General features: G+C 56.9%; 1 protein-coding gene across 3 annotated transcripts in view; it reads right to left on the bottom strand.

Annotated features, from left to right (window-relative positions):
- Nucleotides 1–22,433, bottom strand: part of SMARCD3 (SWI/SNF related BAF chromatin remodeling complex subunit D3) — a 96,485-nt gene extending 74,052 nt beyond the window's left edge. Inside the window, exons 1-2 of one of the 3 annotated variants that reach the window (XM_065829773.2) lie at nt 22,351–22,433; nt 17,875–18,066 (exon numbers count right to left, since the gene is read on the bottom strand). The gene's annotated coding sequence lies outside the window, so the exon portion shown is untranslated. Of the gene's footprint in view, nt 1–17,591; nt 17,614–17,874; nt 18,067–21,504; nt 21,658–22,350 lie in introns of those variants that run through there. The other 2 variants (XM_065829771.2, XM_065829772.2) reach the window with 2 other exon arrangements.
- Nucleotides 22,434–22,693: the final 260 nt, after the last annotated feature.

Raw genomic sequence — 22,693 nt, 5'->3', positions numbered from 1 at the left:
TGTAGGAAAAGCAGCAAGATTTCCTGTTTCTTTATCAGGAAAAAAAAAATAAGCCCTTTTTGATGAATAAAGCTAGGGATTATATCCCACTCTCACTGAAAATCACTTCAAAAGTATCTATAGTTAAGCAGATCAATAATAAGTAAATACTAACTGAAAGATGTATTCACAGGCAAAGCTGCATAAGAACTGAGACACAGCCTTAGAAAGCACCGGCGGCCGGGACAAAGCCCGTGACCAAGGGAGGAAACAGCGGTCCTGGCACGGCTGTCCAGTGAATCCCCCTCCCATCCAGCTGAACCAGGGAGCAACCAGCGGCTGAATAAAAGCCCATCAGACTTGGAGCACACGGGAACCGAGCAGCCGGTAACGCTGGCGGTCACGAACCGGCACTGCCAGGCAACCGGTAACGCTGGTGTCACGAACCTGCACTGCCAGGCAACCGGTAACGCTGGTGTCACGAACCTGCACTGCCAGGCAACCGGTAACGCTGGTGTCACGAACCTGCACTGCCAGGCAACCGGTAACGCTGGTGTCACGAACCTGCACTGCCAGGCAACCGGTAACACTGGTGTCACGAACCTGCACTGCCAGGCAACCGGTAACGCTGCTGTCACGAACCTGCACTGCCAGGCAACCGGTAATGGTGGTGGTGACGAACCTGCACTGCCAGGCAACCGGTAACGCTGCTGTCACGAACCTGCACTGCCAGGCAACCGGTAATGGTGGTGGTGACGAACCTGCACTGCCAGGCAACCGGTAACGCTGGTGTCACGAACCTGCACTGCCAGGCAACCGGTAACGCTGCTGTCACGAACCTGCACTGCCAGGCAACCGGTAATGGTGGTGGTGATGAACCTGCACTGCCAGGCAGCTGGTAACGCTGGCGGTCACAGCCGGTAACGCTGCGGTCACAGCCGGTAACGCTGGCGGTCACAGCCGGTAACGCTGCGGTCACAGCCGGTAACGCTGGTGTCACAGCCGGTAACGGTGGCGGTCACAGCCGGTAACGCTGCGGTTACAGCCGGTAACGGTGGCGGTCACAGCCGGTAACGCTGGTGTCACAGCCGGTAACGCTGGCGGTCACAGCCGGTAACGGTGGCGGTCACAGCCGGTAACGCTGGCGGTCGCAGCCGGTAACGCTGGCGGTCGCAGCCGGTAACGCTGGCGGTCACAGCCGGTAACGCTGCGGTCACAGCCGGTAACGCTGCGGTCACAGCCGGTAACGCTGGTGTCACAGCCGGTAACGCTGCGGTCACAGCCGGTAACGCTGGTGTCACGAACCTGCACTGCCAGGCAGGCCCAAGTGCCCTCGAATTTCCTTCTTTTTTATTTGGCAGTATAATTCCAACAATCACACACTAATTACCCTCCCAAAAGTGAAAGTTAATCGCAAGCAGTATATAATCACAGCAAACATCAGTGATCTTGGAAAATGGCAGCCAACTGGGAAATGGCAAATGTAATTAAATGCAATGTAGTAAAACATAATTATATGCCTGAAATTCTTACCATGAACATGATTTGTACGTAACTGCCAGGAAAATAAAAATTACCAAAAGGTTATAAACAAAGGTTGTAAACAAATGATAAAAACGAGTGGAAGGGAAGTGGCTACTAAGGACACCCGGCACCGCGGGCCCGCTGGTCCTGAGCCGCCACACCCGGCACCACGGGCCCGCTGGTCCTGAGCCGCCACAGCCGGCACCACGGGCCTGCTGGTCCTGAGCCGCTGAGCCCACGCTGCGCACACCCGGCACCACGGGCCTGCTGGTCCTGAGCCGCCGAGCCCGCGCTGCGCGCACCCGGCACCGCGCCAGCCCACGCCTGCACCGCGGCACAGGAACAGCCGCCAGGGCTCACTGCCCTGGTCTCTCCTGGGAACGAGGACGCTTCATTCTGCAAGGAGGTTCCCTGGTGCTCAGCCACGCTGGCACGGGTACCTCTGATACGGACACACTGGATGTTATCAATATGATGCCAAATAATGAGACATAAATCTCCGCTAAGGTTATAGAGAGAAAGGCTTCCTAAATTGTTAGTTATAAACCTAAATAAAGATATCAAGAAAATTATAAAGTTACTTCTTTAAATTCCTTTAGTTAAGATCTTGGCTATTAACCTGGAGCAGGATTTTCACCCAGTCTAAACAAGCATAAAACAAACTTTAAAAAGTAGTGAAAAGTTTATGTAATGGAAGGTCAGTCGCTAATATTCCAACCATAAGAAATACAGGAAAAAAATTCCAACACACACAAAAAGCCCCTTGTCCTATTTCTGCTCTTGACAAAAGCTTCTTTTGTCTATAACATAACTGACTGTTTCCTACTGCAGCCGATCTATAACAACTCTTCCACTGGGCTGGCTTTGTCTCAACAGCCACGCTCACCCTTCTTCACCTCCTGCTGTTTGCGTCAATTCTTCCTTTCCCCAGTGACACTGCAGCCACTGCAGAGCTCACACTGCACTGCAGTCCCGGTCACACTGCAGCCACTGCAGAGCTCACACTGCACTGCAGTCCCAGTCACACTGCAGCCACTGCAGAGCTCACACTGCACTGCAGTCCCAGTCACACTGCAGCCACTGCAGAGCTCACACTGCACTGCAGTCCCAGTCACACTGCAGCCACTGCAGAGCTCACACTGCACTGCAGTCCCGGTCACACTGCAGCCACTGCAGAGCTCACACTGCACTGCAGTCCCGGTCACACTGCAGCCACTGCAGAGCTCACACTGCACTGCAGTCCCGGTCACACTGCAGCCACTGCAGAGCTCACACTGCACTGCAGTCCCAGTCACACTGCAGCTGCTGCAGAGCTCACACTGCACTGCAGTCCCGGTCACACTGCAGCCACTGCAGAGCTCACACTGCACTGCAGTCCCAGTCACACTGCAGCCACTGCAGAGTTCACACTGCACTGCAGTCCCGGTCACACTGCAGCCACTGCAGAGCTCACACTGCACTGCAGTCCCGGTCACACTGCAGCCACTGCAGAGCTCACACTGCACTGCAGTCCCAGTCACACTGCAGCTGCTGCAGAGCTCACACTGCACTGCAGTCCCGGTCACACTGCAGCCACTGCAGAGCTCACACTGCACTGCAGTCCCAGTCACACTGCAGCCACTGCAGAGTTCACACTGCACTGCAGTCCCGGTCACACTGCAGCCGCTGCAGAGCTCACACTGCACTGCAGTCCCAGTCACACTGCAGCCACTGCAGAGCTCACACTGCACTGCAGTCCCAGTCACACTGCAGCCGCTGCAGAGCTCACACTGCACTGCAGTCCCAGTCACACTGCAGCCACTGCAGAGCTCACACTGCACTGCAGTCCCAGTCACACTGCAGCCACTGCAGAGCTCACACTGCACTGCAGTCCCAGTCACACTGCAGCCACTGCAGAGCTCACCACTGCACTGCAGTCCCAGTCACACTGCAGCCACTGCAGAGCTCACCACTGCACTTCTGTCTGTTCTGAACTGGGCAAATACTTTTTTGCTCTGATTAAATCCACTTGGAATGCTGCTGGCAAAACGCTCTGAAACTAAAACACCAAATAAAGGAGTAAGAAAATGCCCACCTCTTTTGCACCCTCTGTCTAATCCATCTGCTGATTTACCCCACCTGAGGACATCCTTGCCAAGCATCAATCACGGCACTTATCTGCAGGATGCCTCCTCTCTTCCACAGCACTGCAAGGAGTCAACAAGCACAGTTCCTCACGAGGAACAGTTTAATCAAGCATCAGTTACAGTTACCCCTCTCCTTGTTATGGCCTTACTTTAAGGTTTAGCATTGTTCTTCCCTATTCCCCCCTTCATACATTAACGCCTTTTATCTATCAAAGGACGAATTCTGTGAACCATATTGTGTGTTTCCGAGACCAGTTATCTGACATTTCAAACCAGACAAAGCCCTGAAGAATACCTTTGGAAAACAACTGTTCTGCCCGGCAGCTGGTGAAGAATGGACTGCATGTAACTAAAACAGTTAATAGTCTTCATCTTCTGATCCTGTTGAAGTCTCCCCAAAATAAAAATGGTTTGGATCCTTCCTGCAGCAAAGCACGCGAGAGAGCAGGAATCAGTCAGATGCTCTTCCAGCCATTTGCTTTTGGTGGGGGGACAGCAGACACTCTTAAGACTCATGCAGATGTGACGGACTCTCTTGGTGCCCATAGCAACGTGCAGTACCTGCTCCTGGGCTAGCAGGACCACCCCGTCTCCCCGCAGACAGCTGCGCGATCCCTGCACGCTGACCACGCTGCTCTCGCCTCCCCTCCCAGGCCGAGCACACACAGAACCCACGGCCTGGGGGCTCTCAGGCCGCGGTGCTGCAGGGACCACACGGCTGTTGGGAGGGCAGCTGGGGCCGGGGGTCCCTCCGCAGCCCGGGGGCGCTCAGGCCATGGTGCTGCAGGGACCACACGGCTGTTGGGAGGGCAGCTGGGGCCGGGGGTCCCTCCGCAGCCCGGGGGCTCTCAGGCCATGGTGCTGCAGGGACCACACGGCTGTTGGGAGGGCAGCTGGGGCCGGGGGTCCCTCCGCAGCCCGGGGGCTCTCAGGCCATGGTGCTGCAGGGACCACACGGCTGTTGGGAGGGCAGCTGGGGCCGGGGGTCCCTCCGCAGCCCGGGGGCTCTCAGGCCATGGTGCTGCAGGGACCACACGGCTGTTGGGAGGGCAGCTGGGGCCGGGGGTCCCTCCGCAGCCTGGGGGCTCTCAGGCCATGGTGCTGCAGGGACCACACGGCTGTTGGGAGGGCAGCTGGGGCCGGGGGTCCCTCCGCAGCCCGGGGGCTCTCAGGCCATGGTGCTGCAGGGACCACACGGCTGTTGGGAGGGCAGCTGGGGCCGGGGGTCCCTCCGCAGCCCGGGGGCAGCCGGGGCACGCAGCTCCTCTGGGCATGAGCGCTGAACCGTCTGAGCGCGGGGGGCAGGACCGGCAGGCACGTCAAGAGGGGCACATTGTGTGGGTGGCTGCCACAGACCCCCTGCGGAGGAAGAACTGGACGAGACCTCAGAGAGCAGGAAAACCCTCATGTTCACAGGCTCTGGTCCTCACGGGAGACTTCAACCACCCCAATATCTGCTGAAGGGATAACAGAGCAGGCACCAGCAACCCAAGAGGTTTCTGGGCACATGAAGGTGAACTGCTAACACAGGATCAGACAAGGAGAGCTGATCTGCTGGACCTGACTCTTATGAACAAGGAGGAACTGGTCAGGAGTGTGAAGGTCGGGGCAGCCTTGGCAGGAGCAGGAGATAAAGGAGCTGAGGAACATGACAGGATGGAGCAGGCCAGAAAACGGGATCACAGCTCTGGGATTCGTTAGGGCAGACTCTGGCCTGCTCAGGATCTGCTTGCAAGAATCGTTATGGCCTTGGAAATAAGAGGTTCCAGGAGAGCTGGTTGATTTTCAAAGATTGCCTCCTCCAAATTCAATACTGGTTCCCCCCAACAGGCAGGAAATGAAGCAAAAGCAGCAGGAGGCCTGCAGGCATGAGCAAAGAGCTCAGACGTCACAAGGACGCATAGAGAGGCAGAGTCTGGGACAGGTGATCCAGGAGGAACATAGAGACGCTGTTCAAGCACGCAGGGATGTGAGTGGGATAACAAAAGCCTGCCTGGAGTTGGATCTGGCAAGGAACACGAAGGGTGGACAGAAAGCCTTCTATGAGTACATGAGCAGCGAAACATGGGGAAATGTGGGGAAGTGGAGTTGCCGAGAAAGAACGCAGAAAAGGCTGAAGCACCAAATGCCACCTTTGCCTCCTTCACCAGCAAGGCTGGGTGTCGGGAATCTGCTGAGCCCAGCAAAGAGGTCTGGAGCAAGAAGACTTGCCCTTGGTGGAGGACGAGAACGTTAAGGAACATTTAAAGAAGCTGGACAGGCAGCAGCCTGTGGGACCTGACAGGATGCGCCCACGGGTGCAGCGAGAGCCAGCGCCACCGTGAGACGCCTCTCCATTGCCTCTGAGAACTCCAGAGCCTGGGAGGCTCTCGAGGGCTGGAAGAGAGCAAACGTCACTTCTGTCTTCAACAAGAGGGAGAGGAAGGAACTGGGAAAAAGCAGGTCATTCAGGGAGGGTAATGAAGCATTTCCTCCTGGAAACCACAAACACAAGGAGGTGACTGAGGGCAGCCAGCACAGATTTGTGAAGGAGAGGTTGTGGTCATGCACCAGGACAGGCCAGGGGACGACTGGCTGGGAATCAGCTTTGCAGAAAGAGACCAGAGGATTGTGGTGAGCGAGCAATCGAAGATCTGCCAGCAGCGTCCCCTTGCAGCACAGAAAGCTCACAGCACCCTGAGCTGCAGTGGGAGGGACATCCAGCGGGTCAAGGGACGTGATCCTCCTCCTCCGCCTGCCACCGGTGAGACCACGTCTGGAGAGCCGCGTCCAGCTCTGGGCTCCCAGTACAAGACACGCGCAGACATACTGGAGACGGTGCGGGGACCGGAGCACCCAGCACCAAGGCAAGGCTGGAGAGCTGGGATGTTCCCAGCACAGAGAAGGCTCAGGGGGTATCTTACCAATGTGTGTAAATACCCCACGGCAGGGGGTGAGGAAGACAGATCCAGACTGTCCTCAGTGGCACCCAGGACAGTACCACAGCCAATACAGAAAAGCTCCTTCACACACAAGGAGAAAACATTTTAACTCGGAACAGCTTTTTTCCTTAGAACAGGTTGCCCAAGGAGCAACTTCACTCCATCCCTGGAGATATCCCAGACTTCACCGAACCTGGTGCTCAGCCAGTTGCTCTGGCTGGCCCAGATTTGAAGAGGGAGGCTGGACCACAGATCTCCAGAGGTCCCTTTCAGCCTCAGCCGTTCTGTGACTTTATGATTCTACCCAGGAACCTGAGCATTACAGGTAACTCAAATACGCGCCAAATCAACATGCAGCAGATTCACGTGAGGGACCATGGAACAGAGACTGACGGCAGAAACACAACAGCTGGGAACAGATGTGCAGAGCCAGCTGCTGTCTGTGCAAGCATGGAAAACCACGGAGTGCAGAGATGGGGAGAAGAATCAGGGGCTGGAGGGTTTGGGAGCAGGGACTGAAAATGCCAGAACGTTTTTACTTCAGAAGGTATTAGGGGACAAAACAGTAGAATAATGAAAGTAAATAATGCATTTCTTTTTGCTATCCCTTAATGCAGGACTAGGAAGAAGCTACTGGAATGAAAAGCAGGCTATTGATCAAAAAGCTTTAAAACAAAAGAACAAAGACACTGTTTACTAATACCTAAACATAATACATACAAATGCATACAAAATGTTGCCTCTAAAATGATTTTCCCAGCCGATCACTCTGAAACGACCACTGTTCCACTGGTGCTTTTGCATCGCACACCTCGTATTTAACAAAAAAAAGACCAAACGACGCTTGGATCCTGCTTGTGGTCCCTGCCTCAGCCTGCTCCCTTAGAACAGCATTGTGATGAGTTTAGAAGAAGTGGTGCCTATTATATATAATTTGTTCACCATATTAGCAGTTTCTTACATGGTGGGTCTAGTGCAAGTTGCCCTGTCAGTGGTTGTACACAGCTCTCCTTGCAGACACCAGAAAGGATCGCTGGGCGCAGGCTCCCTGCACACACTTTGTCTCCTGTTTCCCAGATGTGCCCGTCCGCTCCCTGGAAGGCATTGCTAACAGGAGCCGTCTGACGGCGCGCTGGCCAGCGAGAGCGCTGCTTACGAAGAGCTGCAAAGAATCCTCAGCGCTGGCAACTGGTGACGGAGGACGGGACCCCTCGGGTGGGAACACCAGCGCCCGATTCACCTGTCCCAGGCAGGGCCCCAGGACGGCAGGAGCGCCCGGGCTCAGCTCCAGGTGAGACCCAGGCCCATTCACCTGTCCCAGGCAGGGCCCCAGGACGGCAGGAGCGCCCGGGCTCTGCTCCAGGTGAGACCCAGGCCCATTCACCTGTCCCAGGCAGGGCCCCAGGACGGCAGGAGCGCCCGGGCTCGGCTCCAGGTGAGACCCAGGCCCATTCACCTGTCCCAGGCAGGGCCCCAGGACGGCAGGAGCGCCCGGTGCGCCCGGGCTCTGCTCCAGGTGAGACCCAGGCCCATTCACCTGTCCCAGGCAGGGCCCCAGGACGGCAGGAGCGCCCGGGCTCGGCTCCAGGTGAGACCCAGGCCCATTCACCTGTCCCAGGCAGGGCCCCAGGACGGCAGGAGCGCCCGGTGCGGCCGGGCTCGGCTCCAGGTGAGACGCGGAGCGCGCAGCCCGCGCTGCGAGCGCCCGGCCCGCCTCGGCCCGTCTCCATGGGAACGGCACGGGCCTTTCCCGTCGCCGAGGAGACAGCAGCTTTTTGAGGCTGCTGAACATTGTGCCCAAAGCGTTTCAGCATCTCTGAGATCATAAGGAGCTTTACACAGGCGTTATCACCCCCTACTCCATTTAAACATGTCAATCATTCTCTTATTTTTCAGAACCCGTTTTAAGCATTTTTATCTAATATGTCAGATAATTCCTAATATCTGGGCTTGATATCAACATTTAAAATGACATTGCCAACCTAAACACCTCTGTATGCCTGTAGGTCTTTTCCTCTATTGTTCTGTGACTCTTCAGCTCTCACTGACCTAACTCGCAGTGAACTGAATTCCTCCTTCCGCGCGGGTTTCCGTGGCGTTGACCTGGACTGAGAAAGCACTGTTGGGCAAAGCCGGCGTCCATCTCTCCTCGGTCCTCTCGCACTCTCTTTAAAGAGCAGCCGTGTTTCTGAAACCGAGGGCTCTGTGTGCTGGAGGCCCCACACGGGGCACGGTGAAGGACACGCACCCCGGTGATCCTCCTGACCCGGCGGGCGCGGGACGGGCTCAGGTGGGAGCAGGTTTACCTGCACGTGAACAACTGCCTGCGACGGTCACACAGAGCTTGTGTGGCCACGCTGCCCTGGGGAGTGAGGCGGGAGGAGACGGGGCTCGTTTGGCAACGTGGTGCAGGAGCCTCTCTGGGCGCCGGCTGGGAGAGGAAGAACAGCCCCGTATGTCGGGGGTGACACCAGCCTGCGGGCACGAGAATGGAGACTGGGGAGCGAAGTTCACGGTGCCGACCAACGGGAGCGAATCGTCCCTGGGCAGGAAACAGGGACCCGCTTCCAGAGCTGCTCACAAACACACGCAGGCTGGGAAACGTGCAGTCAAGTAAGTTATTCCAAGCGCACATTTACACTTTTGTACTCAGAAACTCCCGGAGATGTCTGAAGAAGACGCTTACACAGACCCGGAGGCCAGAGGGCCCCAGCTGGGCCTTACCCTGTCCACAAGGGCACGGCTTCGCTCTGTGCCTCTGGCTCGCTCCAGGAGAGGACCCAGGGCCAAGTACCATCATATTCCTCCCGTTTTCGAACTCGTCCTTAAAGTTACCCTCAGGCACCACCAAAGTTTTGTGCTACACCCGTGATGTGATCCAGGACAGCTCCTCCCACAGCACCAGCCAATAATCCCTTACTCAGCAGATTCCGCACACAATTTAACTTGAAAGATATAAAGATGCTGGAAGGTCACGCAATCCTGATTAAAGAATGCAAGTGATCTAGGATCTGTGTCTTGACTTCTGCTCTTCCATGGTTTAATGACCCTCGGGGTAAAACTATGCCCTGGCGTTCCACTGCGCAGAGCCCCCGGCCTCCTGGGGTCTGTGAGCCACATGAACTGATGGCAGTAGCAGCAGTAATTCCTAAATTAACACAGAGCAAGAGGCAACGATCATCTGTGCTACGCATGTCAGACTGGAAATCTGTGTCTTCATACGAAATGGCCTTGTGAACTATCTTCCCCATTTAGATCCTTTAAAATTAAACCAAATCCCCGTCAGCCTCTCCTGAGTGAACACAATACCCGTCCTTGCGGTTGCTCACTACACGACAGTGTTACCTACAGCTTTAAACTTTTTGTGTGTCTCTTCTGAACACCTTTCCGTATTCCATCAGCCTTCTCGAAGTACAGATACTTTAAACGGAACCTGCTACAGCAAAATGCAGCAATGTCCCCAGAATGGCATCGCTCTGGGACCTTGGCTTTTCCTTTACTCTCAATCCCAAAGCCCATTGACAACTACTCTTTCTATACAAATTAAACTATCTTTGTTTCTCAATACATGATCCTTGCGTATTACACCACCAAAAATAAGGGTGTGTTAAAAGGAACCTAACATATAAATCAACTTATAAACAGTTTAAATTGGTCAATAAATAATGTTCCCCGTTGCTCATCACTGCACTAATTGTGTCTGTCCATCCACTTCCCCCTGTCTCCGGGGACAGGGGTGGCTGTGACCCCAGTGCCAGCTGCACTGCCCACCCGGCAGTGTCCCCGTCACAGAGCCCGAGCTGCTCCAGAGACGCGTCCTGGCCACCTCCATTGCTGGGCCCTGCGGGTCTTTGGTGACCGTACACGAGCAGCTCTTCCCCACAGAGAGCTTCGAGCCCCAGAAAAGCACCCAAGTCTGTGATATCTAAGAAATTTCACCATTGCCACTGGTTTTATACAGAAAGACAAATAATACAGAAGCAGGTAGTAAAATAATTGAAAGTTACAAGAAAGTGCAAATTGTGGTGTCACTAGGTGCTACATACATATAACACTGTAACTAAATGTTGGGATTAACTATCTCTCCTTCACCTGACTTGGATCTAAAAGAACCCAATAATTCACTAGGAAGACCAAAGCTGATGCCAGAGCCGCGCTGCCGCTGAGCAATGTGTCCACAGTCAAAGCCAACAAATACAACATCGCTCTTGCTCCATTCCTGGGCACCCAAACGCCTCTGCTCTCCGAGGGAAGACAACGTTATCTACCCTCCGTGCGCAGGGCAAAGGTGGAGGTGGAGGCATGGACGTCTCCTCCTGGCCAGCGGGACCGCGCCCATCACCGCGGAGCCCCGGCCCCCGCAGCCACGTCTGCGCGACGGGGGCCACGCTCTGCAAAAACCGCTACACTCCAGTCTGGCATGAGCTCAAAGACAAGCAATCCAACCACGCACGCACACAACAACAGCCCTTTGTGTCCGTTTTAAGGCTATGGCCTGACCATTTCACCACAAGCCCGTATGTTCTGTAAATCTAAGTCCCCATGCTCTGCAAACAGCGGCTGCCCTCCCCCGTGGTGACCGATGATCTCCAGCACCGTCACCTTCATCCATCACTTCTCTAAGGAGTCCTCGCGCAGCTCCCGTGGTCCAGATCTCCGCACCTCCCACAGCCCTCAGCACCTTTTCTAGAACGGCTCTAGGCCTGCAGTCGCTGCACCCGAAGGGACACAGAACTGCACTCGCGCTGCGGGACGCTGTAACCACAACTCCTGTTTCGCTAATTCTTTTCCTGTAATATCTAACTTTGACTTCTCCATTGTAATCGCCACTATTAAGCTCATGTTTGCAGAGATCTATCTATAAAGGTGCTAACATTTCCCTCCTGAGCCAAAAGAGATAATTTTGACAACAAGGTGGCTACATCAGTAGGATTATTTCTCTACACATTTTACCTATTAATTCATGAACCTTAAATTTATTCTGCCATATTATCACCGAGTTTCGAAGCACCCTTCCCCAATCTTAACAGACAGGTTTAGGTTCTGCTACAATGAACAACATCACAGTATTCCTGGAGGAGTCCAGCAGAGGGCTGCAAACAATGAGGGGTCTGGAGCACCTTTCTGATGAGGAAAGAGTGAGAGACACAGGTCTGTTCAGCCTGGAGAAGATGAGCGGGGACCTTATTGATGCTGATCAGCATCTCAGGGTGGGTGTCAGAGGGTGGAGCAGACTCTGTTCAGCGGTGCCCAGCGCCAGGGTGAGGGGCAACGGGCACAGACTGGAACACAGGAGGCTCCATCTGAACATGAGGAGAAACTTCTGTGCTGGGAGGTGCCAGAGCCTGGCCCAGGCTGCCCAGAGCGGGTGTGGAGTCTCCTTCTCTGAGACGTTCAAACCCCTGGGATCCTGCGTGATCTGCTCCGTGATCCCGTGTGATCTGCTCTGTGACCCTGTGTGATCTGCTCTGTGACCCTGTGTGATCTGCCCCGTGACCCTGCGTGATCTGCTCCGTGATCCCGTGTGATCTGCTCTGTGACCCTGTGTGATCTGCTCTGTGACCCTGTGTGATCTGCCCCGTGACCCTGCGTGATCTGCTCCGTGACCCTGCGTGATCTGCTCCGTGACCCCGCGTGATCTGCTCCGTGACCCCGCGTGATCTGCCCTGTGACCCCGTGTGATCTGCTCCGTGACCCCGCGTGAGCAGGTGGGCTGGGGATCTACAGAGCTCCTGCAGCCCCAGCCAACCTGTGGCTCTGTGATTATCTGCTGATTATTTTTCTTCCTTATCTGCCTCTTTAGAAATCACTCATCACACACTGAACACCAACGGTAACCAAAAGGCACTCCTTCCACCACAGAAACCGAACACTTATCCACCACGTTTGCAGCCCCGAGGCCCAGACGTTCCACTAGTTCAGGTTAGTCCTCTCCAAAGCTGTGCCTGTAGTTTCTTAACCAATCATCAATTAGGGAAAGTGTACTTTTGGTCTTCGTCCTCATTATCCCTCGACTAGCAGGTCTGTGTGGTTTTGAGCACTTCCCCCATTCACTTATTGTCCCTTTTGCACTGAAAACATCCTTGACGCACGCGCTTCATGAAGAAGAGGTGCACTCCCACCTTCCACAAACCCTCACACCTACCCCTGAAGTTCAGCAGAGCGATGTGCAAAGGAACACGCCCAGGCACCAGTGTGCGCTGGGGCCACAGCCGGAAAGCAGCTTGTCAGAAAGGACACGAGGGTCCTGGGGACAGCGGGTTGATCAGGAGCCATCGGTGCCTTTGCTGCCACGGGCTGCGCGAGGCGGAGCATCGCCAGCTGGTGACAGAGGAGACCCCTCTGCTCGCACTCAGCGCCGGTGTGGCTTCAAACTTAAAACAGTTCTAACCTAGCCTATTTATTTCCAGTGCAAAACAGAACGCATTGTTCTACCAGACAGTTCACAGTGCCAGCTCGATGATCTGTGCAGGTGAAAAGGCACACTGCATTCCTCTCGTCCCTGCCTCGAGATTCGGGGACTCAGAGATCTGGGAAGAACAATTGCCACTGAAAACTGGGGGAAGGGGGGAGATGTTGCTGAGTATTTCAGCCTTCTCCATGGCAGGTGTCACCAGATTCCCTGTCTCATTCATTGCGGGGTACATTTTCTTTTGTCTTCCCTGTCTGAATAGCATACGTGTAGAAGCCCTTTTTATTATCCTCATATCCCTTGCCCAATTTAGCTCCAGTTGTGCCTTGGCTTTCCTGATCCCGTCGCTGCACTCCTGGGCACTATCCCTACGCCATTCCCAGGATGCATGTTCCTGCTTCCACTGCCTGGGCATTTCCCTCGTGTTCTGGTTTCAACAGGAGGTTCTGACTCGGCTGTGCTGGTTTCCCACTTTCCTCACCTGATTTCTCGAACATGGGGGTCGACAGTTCTTGTGTTCTAAGAAAAACGTCTTTACACAGCTGCCAGCTCAATGTCCGTATGGAGAGCAGCATCAAGTGGTGTCCCTCAGAGGTCCATACTGGGACCGATACTGTTTAATAGCTTTATTAATGACACAGCAGTGGGACTGAGGGCACCCTCAGCGGGTCTGCAGATGACATCAGGCTGAGGGCGCAGCTGGTGGGCTGGGGAGAAGGGCTCCGACACAGGGACCCGACAGGCTGGAGCGGTGGGGCCACGTGGAGCTCACGAGGTTCAACACGGCCAAGTGCCAGGTCCTGCACCCCGGTCAGGGCAACCCCGGCACCGGTGCAGGCTGGGGATGGAGGGGCTGAGAGCAGCCCCAGGAGGAGGACTTGGGGATACTGGCGGATGAAGAGTCGGACGTGAGCTGCCACGTGCACCTGCAGCCCAGAAAGCCAACAGCGCCCTGAGTGGCACCGAAGGCAGCGCGAGCAGGTCCTCTGACTGCTCTCCTGAGACTCCACTGGGACCCAGCTCTGGGGCACAGAGACCTGCAGCTGTCGGAGCAGGGACAGAGGAGCCCCAGGAACGACCCGGGGGTTGAACAGCGCTGGGTCCCCAGACAGGACACACACGGAGCTGCTGCAGAGGGGCCAGAGGAGCCCCAGGAATGACCCGAGGCTGGAACAGCTCTGCTGGGGACAGGTGAGAGAGCTGGGGGGTTCAGCTGGAGAAGAGAAGCTCCAGGAGACCTGAGTGTGGCCTTTCCAGACCTAAAAGGGGCCCATGAGAAAGACAGAGAGAGACGTTTTACTGAGACCTGCAGCAACAGGTCAGGGCAATGCTCTTACACTGAAAGAAGGAGGTTTAGGTTGGACATAACTTTCCGACCATTTCGTCATTTTCTTACCATGGGGGTGGTGAGAGCCCGAAACAGGACTGGATGACCTTTAAAGGTCCCTCCCAACCCAAACCACTGTCATTCATGAACCACACGCTTTCTGCTGCAACCACTGCTACTGGCCACTGTGCACAGTCTGAGCAGCGCACCGCCCAGCCTGCGCGTCACCCCTGGGGTCCCCAGGGACAAAAAACGAGAACGAAACACCCGAGCAACCTCGCCGTGTGTCCCTCTCACCAAGGAAATGCAAAGCTTTAAAAAAGTAACCTCTAAAAATCATTCCTCGCTGACTAACGGCTGCTAACACAGCTCTTGCTCTCCCTCTAGACATCACCTTTCAACTGCACGTTTCTGCAGCTGCCATGAATCGTACAGGTTTTGTCAGAGAAAAATGACGGCGTTTAATATGCAAAAATAATGAAGTTATAAATTCTGAATGTTACGCCTTGTTAGGCCTTGCGGTTTCACCAGAATAAGACCAATTCCTCTCACATCATCAAAAGTACATTTCCCAATCAAAGGCCACATGCTTATCAAAAGTTTATACAATTTCCCACTTCAGTGCAATAGCTGTGCCTATACATTTGAAAATATAGGGCTCTCTGAGGTTTAGGAACTTGAAAGGACCTGGATTGTCTCTAAACAAATTATTTAAAAAATTCATTCATTGCCAGAAAATGTGCCAAATGTCAGGGCAAAAGGTGGGAGCTACAACGCTGATCGGAGCCTGGAGCAGGCGGGTTCCTCAGCAGCCGGGGCTGCCCCGCTCGGGACAGGGACACCCGACGGGAAACGCGGCTGTCGCTGCCGTGGGACAACAGGCAAACACTGACACCCCGTTACGAGAACACGAGCCAGCAAAGGCCGTCGGACTATCTAAGGCTATAAAGGAAAAGACAGGAGTTTGCCACTCAAACACCGGAACTAATGAATAGGGAGATTTTAAAGAAACGGAAGGAAGATCAAAACATCTCAAATTCCTGGGACCCCGTGCAGCGTTAAGGTGCCAGCGCTGTCCCTGTATCCGGGTACAGGAATGACCACATCCCCGTGACTTTCATGTTTGCTCAGTGAATACCAGAAACATTTGACGAGGGCATCTCAGGTTGTGGATTCACAGAAATCAGACACTTGATGACCCCTGAGCAACATTTCCTGGACAAGACCTGCTGGCCACCGTCTACACTGTAAACGCATTACAGAGAACACAGCAATGACTGTGAGCTGGGATAAAGCCCATACAAGTTGTGCTTATTTGCTTGCTCCTGTGCACTTAGGACACTGCTGTACAAATGAAAAACCTAGATAGCTCCCATGGCATCACACCGGAACTCTCGATCGTTGACATTTTAGAGTAAGAACCACCGCACTCCTCCAGCTGCACCTCTCCAGAAGAGCGGGGTTCCTGGCACCCCCTCCGAGGGGAGCCCAGCACGTCCCCCGTGCCGGCCCGAGCGGCAGCGCCGCCCTGGAAGAGCAGAGAGCTCCGGGTGGTTGAAGTGAACACCTCGCCTTCCATCGGGAACCTAAAGGGGCCTAATGCATCAGCTCTTCTGATTCCAGCGAGGGCTGCGGACTTTCTGCAGGAATATACGTTACCAGGTGCATTCTGCCCTAATTTAACATCAATGGGTTCTTAACAAGTCCGTCAGCACAGAGAGCATGGCGTGTGATAGTCACAGGAACAGCAAGAAATGGAGTGGGTATCAAACTGAAAAGGAAAGGAACCTTCCCAGATGTCACCTAGAAATGGCCTTTTGCCACATCTGCTGCCTGGCGCTCAGCGGTTGCCTTGAACCCACCCATAAACACAACTAAAACATAACAAACGCGTCTCCTGCTTAGGAGGTTACCATTCTCCTTGGTTCTGCGTCCAGCCTCTCTCACCAAGCACCTGCAGCCACCCTCTTTGTCTGGTCCCTGCCTCTGCCAGCAGCTCCATCCACACCTCCGTGTCCTGTCACCGGAACCCGAGTGAGAACAACTACCAGACTGCCTAAGAGACACCCGGACTCAGCAACAGCTGCAGACTGGACATGGGCACCCACAGCCTGTAGCAAAATGCCCAAGCGAATGGTCCTACAGCGGTCCTACAGCCCCTGGACTGGGGATCCCAGGGAACATGCAGCTGAGCACAAAAGACAGAACAGTGACAGAAATGTGACCACAGAAGAGTCAGTCACAGAACGCTGGAACAACTTCCAACGAGGGCAACATCGGAACAGCGGACCCGAGAACGTGGGGGATTTTCTAGCATTGTTAACTCCAAACTGCTGACTCCATCCTTGGATCACCACAAAACTTAAAAGGTATGGGGAAAAGAAAAAAGATTCCGCATGTGCCTCATTTCCTGTTCTTTGTCCACACGTCCATCACTACCCCACTTCCCTGAAAACAAGACCTACCCTGAAAACAAGACCTACCATGATTTTTCAGGATTTTTGAGGAAGCTCGAAATACAAGCCCTACTCCAAAAATAAGTCCTAGTTACAGTTCATTAAAAAAGTCAATTTAAATAGCATACAGGCAGCTATACACATAAAAAAGTAAATATATTTTGGAGCAAAAATTAACGCAAGAGCCTGTCTTACTCTCGGGGAACAGCGCGGCCAGGGACAGGACGCCCTGGCCCGACCCGCACAGCACGGCTCCCAGCTCGCGCGAGGGGTGACTGCCGACTGGCGCTGGTGACAGAGCCCCCAGCCCAGCCCGGGCGGCACAGCCCGGCGAACCCGCGGCCGCGCTGCGGCACCGAGCGCGACGGCTGTGAAAGGGCCGAGTCAATGACAGTAAAACCCTAACGTGTCTTCAAACTTAAAACAGTTACAACCTAGCCTATTTATTTCCAATGCAAAACAGAACACATTGTTCTACCAGACAGTTCACAGTGCCAGCTCGATGATCTGTGCAGGTGAAAAGGCACCGATCCGCTTGTGGGAGAAGCGAAGTCCCTTAGAGGCACACTGTGTACGGACTGGGAAAAGAGAGGGACACGGGCAGATATTCCCAGTGCGAGCAACAAGAACAGAACCAGCGGCAGAAAAGAAAGACCCGAGTGGCAGACTCAAGTACCTCATCATGGAGATGACCACTGCGTATTCAACAACAGCAACCACTGGAGAAGTCCACCAGCCGAGAAGAGCCAACCACGCTAATTTAACCCTGCAAGTCAATAACGGTCTGACGACAACTAATCACATTCACTTGTAGCTAATGGAGTGATGAATTATCACAACGAATACCTGCTCCTGCTCGCCATTCTGTCCTCTCTCAGGCCTGCTCTTGCAGCTGCATTCTCTAATGTTCCTGGCTCCGAGCCCGCCTGGGCTGCCCTAGCAGACACCGTCACAGCAGCTGGTGAGAAGGACCAGCTCAGGTCAGTATCAGCAAGCAGGCAGTTCAGGACTTATTTCACAGAATAACACTGCTCATCAGTCCAAAGGCAACATTTTCCGGTCCCAGTACAAGCCACAGACACATTCTTCCCACCTAGAACAGGTCACATTTCAAAGGTCTAAAACCTACCTGTACCGGCCTGGGCAGCTGGCGGACGCCCCGAGTCACATGCGTGCGGAGCAGGGGAGCAGGACACCTATCCAGCAGGATGGGGCAGGGGAGCAGGTATCACGTCATGATGAATTAGCAGCAGATACTCTCACTGACGTGAGGCAGGAACAGCTCTAGGACAGCAGGCCAAGGACGCATTTGGATCCAGCTCTGAAAAGAGAAAGTACAGCCTGAGTGCGAAGGAAGCAATACACAATATAAATAAAACTTCCTAGAACAGCACCAGCCCACATCACACTTCGTAAGCAGCACAAATGCAAAGAGGGACGAGGCAAGATGGAACTGACACAGGCTTGGGGACCTCTCTCCAGACAGCTGCACGCAGATGCGTTCACGATACGCAGACAGCGCTCCTGCCCATCCCAACACACCCTCGGCTTCTGCGCTGGAGCCAGCTCGGGCTCGGGGAGAAGGAAGAAAGCATGAAGAAAGTGCATGTGCCTGTAACCCGTCAGCAGTCGGGGCGTGCTCTGATGAGAACTAGGGGGCGGTCAGCCCTCCGGAGTTTGCCTGGCCTAACCAAGAAGCAAGGGTATTTTCTTACACAGACGTTCTCAGTTATACTTCTGCCATCAGACATCTTGGCAACCCTAGGGACAGCAGGCCAGTCCAGGAACTTTAATCAAGTCAGCTGGCTTTCATTCTTAAAAGATCAAATCCCTAAAGGATATCAGAATAGTGTTTCAGCAGGTGTTGTTAGCTGCCCTGGTAAGGTGGTGAGAATGTTGCAATGATCCCACAGATTTAGGGTCTAGTCAGGCAGCTTCAGTGTCTTCATATTCGTGATCGTTCCCAGAGAAGACGAGCCAGGGCAAGAAGGAAAGGGGAGCTGCTTCTTGGGAGGGGCGAGCAGCTGCACCCGTGTTACAAAGCACTGCAGCTGCTGACCGCTCTCCACTGCAGCTGCCGACCGCCCTCCACTGCAGCTGCTGACCGCCCTCCACTGCAGCTGCCGACCGCCCTCCACTGCAGCTGCCGACCGCCCTCCACTGCAGCTGCCGACCGCCCTCCACTGCAGCTGCCGACCGCCCTCCACTGCAGCTGCCGACCGCCCTCCACTGCAGCTGCCGACCGCCCTCCACTGCAGCTGCCGACCGCCCTCCACTGCAGCTGCCGACCGCCCTCCACTGCAGCTGCTGACCGCCCTCCACTGCAGCTGCCGACCGCCCTCCACTGCAGCTGCTGACCGCTCTCCACTGCAGCTGCCGACCGCTCTCCACTGCAGCTGCCGACCGCCCTCCACTGCAGCTGCCGACCGCCCTCCACTGCAGCTGCCGACCGCCCTCCACTGCAGCTGCCGACCGCCCTCCACTGCAGCTGCCGACCGCTCTCCACTGCAGCTGCCGACCGCCCTCCACTGCAGCTGCCGACCGCCCTCCACTGCAGCTGCCGACCGCCCTCCACTGCAGCTGCCGACCGCCCTCCACTGCAGCTGCCGACCGCCCTCCACTGCAGCTGCCGACCGCCCTCCTCTGCAGCTGCTGACCGCTCTCCACTGCAGCTGCTGACCGCCCTCCACTGCAGCTGCCGACCGCCCTCCACTGCAGCTGCCGACCGCCCTCCTCTGCAGCTGCCGACCGCCCTCCTCTGCAGCTGCCGACCGCCCTCCACTGCAGCTCCTGACCGCCCTCCACTGCAGCTGCCGACCGCCCTCCACTGCAGCTGCCGACCGCCCTCCACTGCAGCTGCTGACCGCCCTCCACTGCAGCTGCTGACCGCTCTCCACTGCAGCTGCTGACCGCTCTCCACTGCAGCTGCTGACCGCCCTCCACTGCAGCTGCTGACCGCCCTCCACTGCAGCTGCTGACCGCCCTCCACTGCAGTTGCTGACCGCCCTCCACTGCAGCTGCTGACCGCCCTCCACTGCAGCTGATGAGGAGAAGCAGCATTACAGCAGAACAGATGTGAACATGCACAGCTCTCACAGGTGCCAGCTCACACCTGGGCATGCAGTTAGAAGCAACTGCTCAAAGAACGGAGAGGTGAGAGGGAAACACGAGCACCACAGTGCCAGTCGAGGCAGTGCTGGTCAGCACCAGAGCAGACAACTCCATCAGAGGCAGGGACAAGGATCTCGGTCCAGCAGGGTCAAAATAAGGCAAGAACCAAGAGCAGGAAGAAGATCATGGTGAACTGTGCTAAAACAGAGCTGAAGTCAAGGGAGACAGAGCCGGGAAAGCAGAGGCTGAGGCAGAACACGGCAATGGAGGCAGCGCAGGTTAGAAGGGCTGGGCCAGGAGAGCGCTCGGGTGCAGACAGAACATCACTGCAGCACTGCGGAGGAGCCACCAAAGCTGGGAACACGGGGACCCTCACCCTGCGCAGGGGCAAGGCCAGGCTGGCAGTTCCCTCCTCACAGACAGAGGGCTCTGCCAGGGAAGGGCGGCTGGCTCCTCATGGTGGTGACCCCACGGCAGACAGTGGGTTGTTGATTGCTCCCCAGGCAGCACAGAGGAACCGGTTCTCTCCAGAAGCTGCAGGAATCCCCTGGCTGGGCAGCAGTATGAAACGGGCTGCAAGAAGGGCAGTGCTGACAGCGCCAGGCACGGACACTGCACAAACACCCCTGATCGTGCTGACCGGCGAGGGACCTTGCTTCCTCCCCAGTCTCCTGTTGAATTCTACCTGCCTTTCCCAGCTCCAGCTTACACACAGGGTCTCTCCAACCTGACAGAGGAGTGGCCCAGGAACAGGAGGGAGCAGCAACCTCCAGCAGCAAGCTCATGGTGCACAAGTGAGATGGTTTGCCCGTGTGCGAAGTCAAGATCTTCCGGAAGGCCACACGGAACATCAGTCACCTACTGATACGGGTCGGTTTGTCCTGCAGGAGTATCCAGGACTACGTATCTCCCTCTGAAAACAGTGCTGGGGAGCAGCTTAGAGGCAGCAAAATGAATTCTGTCTCTCAAAAGGTGTGACCTCCCGAATGAGGGTTGGTTGTTCCTGGAGCACTGTAGACGGCTGTCAGTGCCAGGACAGCACCGGGTGCGGGTTGTCTCCGGGGACAAAGCGCTAAGAAGATGACCCTCCCCTACAGAGGACCATGCCAGGGCAGGGTGGACAGGTCCCGGTGCCTCCCCCAGGAAAGTCGGTCGTTGCTGAGGAAAAGCCTCCCGCGGGGCTTGCAGTCCGCATTTGGGAGTGGTGAATGAGAGGGGGGCTTCCCCTCCCTGCTCGCCCCTCCCAGCCAGATGGGACCCTGCGCGCGGCAAAGCCACCGCAGCTGGGACGCGAGGGCACCGCGGGAACAGCCGGGGCCGGGCAGGCGGCTGCCCCGGAGCTCCGCGGACCCGCGGGAACCGCGGAGCGAGCGGCGCGCCCGCCGCCGGGCTGCTGCACCGGGCCCGCGGGAGCCGCGGGAGGGGGCACCGTCGGGCGGCGCGGGGGCCGCTGCCCGCCCCCTGCCAGGCTGTCGGTCCGGAGCGCCCCGCACGCAGCGCCGGTGCCGGGGGTGCCGCTGGCGGGAGCAGCGCCCGGGCGGGTGTCCCGCAGCCAGAGCTCCCGCAGGTGCCCGGGGCGCAGCCACGGCCAGCGGCGGGGCCGAGCCGCGGCAGCGCGGGGCGGGCGGCGGACCCGTGCGAGGCTCACCGTCCCGTCCATGCTGCTCCGCCGCTCTCCCGCTCGCACCGCGGCCGCCGGCCCAGCGCGGGGCGCGTGCGCACAGCGGCGCAGGGACCGTCCGCACAGCGGCGCAGGGACCGTCCGCACAGCGCGGCCTGCGCGGGAGCGGCAGCGCGAGGCCGGACGGGCCGCCCGCAGCGCCGGGGACGCGGTCCCGGTGCGAGAGCGGCCGCTGCCGCAGCCCGGCCGCGCTTCACCGCTGCTCCGGCGGCGGGAGGGCGGTGCAGCCGCGGGCCCTGTGCCGCGGCCCAGCCCTGCGGGGGCGGTGCGGCACGGGGCTCCTCCCGTGGACGGGCGGGGGCAGCGCCTGCACCTTTCCAGCCCCTCGGGCCGGCGCAGCCCCGCCGCCCGTGGTCCGGTCCCGCCCGGCCGTCGGCGGCGTCCACGGCAGCCGCGGGAAAGCCGGGCAGGCTGCGGGTCCGCCGCTACAGACCGTTCCCGCCGGCACGGCCCACCGCCCGTGCCGCCACCGAGCCCTCCACCCGCCGGCACAGCCCCGCACCGCCAGAGCCCCCGCACCGCCACAGCCCCTCACTCACCACAGCCCCTCACTCACCACAGCCCCTCACTCGCCACAGCCCCTCACTCGCCACAGCCCCGCACCGCCGCACTCCCCGCCGCCAGAGCCCCCGTTACCGCCCCGGCTCCGCTGACCCGCCGCAGCCCCGCGCGCACCGCGGCGCCGCCGCCCCCGGCCCGGTACCGGCAGGACGGGCCCGGCCCCGCTCCGCGCGGCGTGGGAGCGGGTCGGGCTCCGCCACAGAGCGCACGCCCAGGCCGCCCCTGGGCCGTAGCGACCGCCCGCGGACGCACCTGGAGCCGGGGCCGCCGCCGCAGCGGGGAGCGGGAGCGGGGCGGGTTCACCGAGGCTCCGTGAGGATCCGCGGTGATGTGAACCCCGACAAACCGTGTGCGGGGAGTGAGCGGGGGGGGCTTTGGGGCACGTGTGATATTTCAGATTCGAAATCGGCCTGCAGTCAGAGTTGTTATCCTGTATTTGCACACTTGTTTTGCACGCCCTTCTCTTGAGCTTGTAAGTCCCAGGAGGCTGAGGATACTGGGTCGGGTGGTCCGTTGTACTGTGCCATTGTAACGGGAAAGGAAAAGGAAAACGATTTTGTGACTATCCAGCGGGAGGTATGTACAAAGTACATTT

This window comes from Patagioenas fasciata, chromosome 2, assembly GCF_037038585.1.
Source record: "Patagioenas fasciata isolate bPatFas1 chromosome 2, bPatFas1.hap1, whole genome shotgun sequence".
Taxonomy (NCBI): Eukaryota; Metazoa; Chordata; class Aves; order Columbiformes; family Columbidae; genus Patagioenas; species Patagioenas fasciata.
The sequence above is the reverse complement of the archived record's forward strand: the minus strand, read 5'-3'. Positions and strand labels throughout refer to the sequence as shown.